The 5,838-nt window shown below is 43.3% G+C and overlaps 1 protein-coding gene across 1 annotated transcript in view; it reads left to right on the top strand.

Annotated features, from left to right (window-relative positions):
- LOC140739145 (protein transport protein Sec24A-like) overlaps positions 1 to 5,838 on the top strand; it is a 69,510-nt gene that overhangs the window by 689 nt on the left and 62,983 nt on the right. The gene's annotated exons all lie outside the window — the stretch shown is intronic.

Genomic DNA, 5,838 nt, shown 5'->3' with positions numbered 1-5,838 from the left:
TGAGCATTACCCTTGTTTTTCTTGCGCCAAATAAACCGTTGTTGGCAAGAGTCTTTACACATCTTCTGCGCTATTGATACCTGTCACTGGTTGGTGTTCGTGTTCCCAAGTGCTTTATGCTGTTTTGCAACGCACTCTGCCGCAAACTATCTCATTATTTGAAACTGCCCCAGTTTCTTAAGTTCTGCAGTTCCCCAAAGCAGTCAACTTCCATTTTGAACGCTGGAGAAGAGATGTGAAGAGTAAGACTACTTTCCATGAACCTAAGAAGAATTTTTTGAAGGTTCATGAAGTCTATTTGGAGAGGATGAAAGCTCATTGCTTTCATCTTTACTCCATTTTGCTTTGCCTGATTATTTCTAGTTCTTTATTTCACTATATTATACTTGCCATGAGGGCAAGTACTTACTGACTAGAAGTTTTTATATTGAACAACAATTTTTGTGATGCAGAGAAAACGAAAAATGCTGGAAAAGCTCAACAGGCTAAATTTTTTTTTAAGGTTTCCAGCATCAGCAATTTTTTTATATTCAATTCTTTTGGATACTTCTGGGAAGGGAGCGTTTGAAACTTAGAAAACCTACAGCACAATATAACCATACAACAATTACAGCACGGAAACAGGCCATCTCAGCCCTTCTAGTCCGTGCAGAACGCTTACTCTCACCTAGTCCCACCGACCTGCACTCAGCCCATAACCCTCCATTCCTTTCCTGTCCATATAACTATCCCTATCTCAATACAGACCCTTTGGTCCACTAGGCTGTGCCAAACATGTCCTTACCTTAGTAATTACCTAGGGTTACCCATAGCTCTCTATTTTTCTAAGCTTCATGTACCTGTCCAGAAATCTCTTAAAAGACTCTATCGAATCCGTTTGCTTTGTTCCTCTCTTCTCACCCAAAGTATGAGATTCTGCTGTTTAAAAGTTAATGCTGGCTTTTCAAAATTTTCTCAGACTGGGCACTTGATATAATAAATTTAACTCTAAATATACTCTCCTTAATTTTAGATTCAAGCATGTTCTGTTGTTTTATTTATATTTATGGATCATGTACAGAATCCTGCTGAAGATTCTCGGCCTGAAACGACAACTGTTTATTCCTCTCCACAGATGCTGTCTGACCTGATGAGTTCCTCAATATTTCCTACATTTCCAAAATCTCTTGTGTTGATTTATCATAATGTTTTGTTTAAATCACTTTGTGGTTTTCAGTGTCATTAAAACCTCTTTTACTTTCTCCATTACATCTAAATTAACTGTTTGACTTTCACATTTGGGTGAACAAAATTTTACAGTCAGCCAAACGTTGGAAAGAACAAAGTCATCAACCTAATCCTCTTCTGAAAGATATTGACCAGTTTCAGCACGTTCAGAACCTTCACGTCATAATGATACTTGTTGCCTTTTGCGCTGTTTCATTGCTAACACTTGCTTGTTTCTATCTCAAAATATCTGATTAGCATTGCATCAATGTTGCTTTTCATCTCTGCCTCTTGTCTCCTGCTTTGATAGTTCGAATGCAATTTAAAAAAATGGGGGTGGGGGAGGAAAAACTGTGGAAAGATAAGTTAGCATTCCAGGTCCAAATGATCATCCATCAGATGCTGACTTCCCTAAATGTTGAAAAATATTCTTTAAGCTTGACAGCACTTTAATAAATGTAAAGAATTAAGAATACAATATTTTACTTTTGTTTGCCTGATATGAGCACTCAGTCTAAATGGCTTCCTTTGCTACCATTTTATTTGCTGTTTACACAAGGGGCACGGGTGTAGCCTTAGGTTAAGATGTTATTCAAAACTTAGCAACTGAGAGTACAGCATTCAGTTACAGTCTTATCATCATCTTGGATGATGAGAGCATCACTGTGCAGTGGGATTAGAATCTATATATCCGAAATCACAGGTTTCACTAATCTTTAGGATTAGCACATGAATGTCCCTCAGACACTCACATTTCTAGAAGGGATTTTTGAAATTACTGTTGGAACTTAGTGAAAAGTCTGAAGATCATGACTCTGTTTCTCCATTGATTTTAGTCTCACCTGTTGGTTCCTAGCAAATATCAAAGTGTATAAGGTCGATTAGTAAGTTTCCTGTGCTGTATCTCCAGGTGGAAGAATTTGCATGACTTCTATTTGTAGATCACCATGTAACTTTGTGAAAATGACCTAAGGACTTTCATGCAAACATTACCAACCCAGAATATGCAACACTTGTTTCCAGAAAATCTCGTTATATCTTAATGTTAATGTAATTTAAGATGGCGCCTGTATCTGGCAACTCTGCACGTCCTCTCCTGAGCAAACTGCCCTCTACACTATCCTATACCCAAGAAACCCTTCTAAACCTCCAATTTGCTACATCTAGCAAGATCAATAACACCCTGGTGAAGCTACTGACCCAGCTGGAGATCGATGCGCCAGAATTGCTTCGTCAACTCCAGACCATGCCTGGACCCGATCAGCGAGGCCAGGTCTTTTGGTGGCTATCCACAGCTGCCAGAAGTGAGGCCTTCGCAACTGTGACTCGGTTCACGGTCTTGTTTCAGCCGGCAGCCCGGCCCTCCAGGATTAAGTGCCGGCTTCGGGGCCCGACACTACCAATAGCCCGGGCCCCGACAGTTGGAAGTGGCAGCGGAGCCTCCCCCGTCACTCGGCCCGACACGGAGTGCCCGACGACACGACCCACCGATCGATCCCCGCGGGACGCGTTCACCAACGTCAAAGAGCTGCCAACAACACACTGCATCGATGGAAACCTGGAAAGATGCACAAATTACCGAGGAAGCATAGGAAAAGAGCTGGGCTGCTGGTCAGATTGAAGTGGAGGGGCTTTAGGGTTACTAGCTAATGTGCAAGCCATAGAGAACAAGGTGGATGATCTTAAAGGGAGACTCACCTACTGCAGAGAGATGCAGAACTGCTGTGTATTCTGTTTCACTGAGACCTGGCTCTCCCTTGCCACCCCCTACTGTGCCATCCGACCAGAGGGATTTTCGATCCATCGGATGGACCACACGGCGTCTTCAGGCAAGACGAAGGGAGGTGGAGTCTGCCTACTGATCAACACTGCTTGGTGCTCAGACACAGTGGCACTGACAAGCTCCTGCACTCCGGACCTGGAACATCTGTCAGTGAAGTGTCGTCCCTATTATCTGCCACGGGAATTCACCTTGGTCATACTGACAGCGGTCTACATTCCCTCCCAGGCGGACGTGGAGTGTGCTGTGAATACACTGTATGCCAACATCAGTGAACTTGAGACCAGGTATCCGGAGGCTTTGCTCATTACAGTCGGGGACTTTAACCAGGCCAACCTCAGAAAGGTGCTGCCAAAGTTATACCAACCTGTTTCACTGCTCCACTAGAGGCCTGAATATACTTGACCACTGCTACACAGCAGTCAAGGATGCCTACCTGAAGATAAATCCAAGGAAGGCAACGGACCCAGATGGTGTCCCGGGACGGGTTCTCCAGGCCTGTGCAAGCGAGCTAGCTGGAGTGTTTGCTGACATCTTCAACTGCTCCCTGCTTCAGTCTAAGATCCCCTCGTGTTTTAAGAAGGCAACGATAATCCCGGTGCCGAAGAAAAGCAAGGTGGCGTGCCTGAATGACTATTGACCTGTGGCTCTGACATCAATTGCTATGAAGTGCTTTGAGCAATTGGTTACGGCACACATCAACCATAGCCCTACCGGTCAACCTCGACGCTTTGCAATTCGTTTACCGGCGCAACAGGTCAACGGCAGATGCCATCTCTCTGGCACTACATTCCTCCTTAGAACACCTGGGGAATAAAGACGCATATGTAAGGCTCCTTTTCATTGACTACAGCTCTGCCTTTAATACCATCATTCCAAATAAACTGATTCCTAAGCTCCAGAACCTGGGTCTTAGCACTCAGATCTGCAGTTGGATTTTCAGCTTCCTCACAGACAGGACGCAGGCTGTAAAAATACGGGACAAGTTCTCCTCTACAATCACTCTGAGCACTGGTGTCACACAAGGCTGTGTACTCAGCCCCCTGCGGTACTCACTGTACACCCATGATTGTGTAGCCAAGTTTCCATCGAACTCAATATATAAGTTTGCTGATGACACCACAATTGTAGGCCGTATCTTGGGTAATGATGAGTCTGAGTACAGAGAGGAAATTAAGAACCTGGTGGCATGGTGCGAAGACAATAACCTAACCCTCAACGTCAGCAAGACGAAGGAATTGGTTGTTGACTTCAGAAGGAGTAGTGGACCGCACAACCCCATCTACATCGGTAGTGCGCAGGTGGAACAGGTCAAAAGCTTTAAGTTCCTCGGTGTGAATATCACAAATGACCTGACTTGTCTAACCAAGCAGAGTCCACTGCCAAGAAGGCCCACCAGCGCCTTTACTTCCTGAGAAAGCTGAAGAAATTTGGCCTGTCCCCTAAAACCCTCACTAATTTTTATAGATGCACCGTAGAAAGCATTCTTCTAGGGTGCATCACAACCTGGTATGGAAGTTGTCCTGTCCAAGACCGGAAGAAGCTGCAGAAGATCATGAACATAGCCCAGCACATCACACAAACCAATCTTCCATCCTTGGACTCACTTTACACCGCACGCTGTTGGAGCAGTGCTGCCAGGATAATCAAGGATAAGTCCCACCCAGTCAACACACTTTTTGTCCCTCTCCCCTCCAGGAGAAGGTTCAGGAGCTTGAAGATTCGTATGGCCAAATTTGGGAACAGCTTCTTTCCAACTGTGATAAGACTGCTGAACGGATCTGGGCCGTACCTTCCAAATATCCGGACCTGACTTGCACTACCTTACTTTCCCTTTTCTATTTTCTAATTATGATTTATAATTTAAATTTTTATTATATTCACTTCGATTTGTATTCCAGGGAACACAAAGCGCAGAATCAAATATCACTATGATGATTGTCACCAAACAATTGATACTAGAGTGTACAATAAAGTAAAGTATCTTTATATAGCTGTTTCCAATTTACTTAAGTGTTAGCTTGCTTGAGGAAAGTTGAGATAAAATCCCATGGAATTATTTAAAGAAGGAAATTAAAACTTTTGGTATTAGGCCAAAAATAGATTATTTGATTTATATTTAACGTTATCAGCTGTGTACTGTGCTCAGTTCAAATTGACTGTTATATAATGCATTTGTACCAAAGAAAAGAAGTCTTGGTAATAGTGATCCAATCACAAACAAGAAAATCAAAGCAGCACACACAAAATGCTGGCAGAACTCAGCAGGCCAGGCAGCATCTAAGGAAAGGAAATGCTTCAATCCAGATAAAGGGCCTCAGCCAGAAGCATTGACTGTACACTTCCATAGATGCTATCTGGCCTGCTTAGTTCCTCCAGTATTTTGTGTGTATTGCTTGTAATAGTGATGGGAGTGAGGCCATTTCTAGTGTCCCGTTTGGTCTCATTGTAATTTGGAAGAAAATATTTCCCTTAGATTAAAACACAAACTGCTGACCTTGTACAGCAGATTATATGCATCTGTGCAGGTGAAAACAGTTCAAAGTAACTTTATTATCAAAGTGCATACCTGCCACTATATAAATCCCCGAGATTCATTTTCTTGCGGGCATGCTCAGTAAATCCAAGAACCGTAATAGAATCAATGAAGCAGCTCGCCCAACAGGATGGACACACAACCAGTATCTACAGACAACAAACTGGGCAAATGCTAAAGGTAATAAATAAGCAATACATATCGAGAGCATGAGATAAAGAGTCCTTGAAAGTGAGTCCATAGGTGCCCAGGACAGATCCTCTGAGATGATAACGCCGAGGAATTTAACGTTGCGGACCCTCTCCTTCCTGATTTC

Source organism: Hemitrygon akajei, chromosome 15 (assembly GCF_048418815.1).
Source record: "Hemitrygon akajei chromosome 15, sHemAka1.3, whole genome shotgun sequence".
Classification (NCBI taxonomy): domain Eukaryota; kingdom Metazoa; phylum Chordata; class Chondrichthyes; order Myliobatiformes; family Dasyatidae; genus Hemitrygon; species Hemitrygon akajei.
This window is presented reverse-complemented; position numbering and strand designations above follow the sequence as displayed.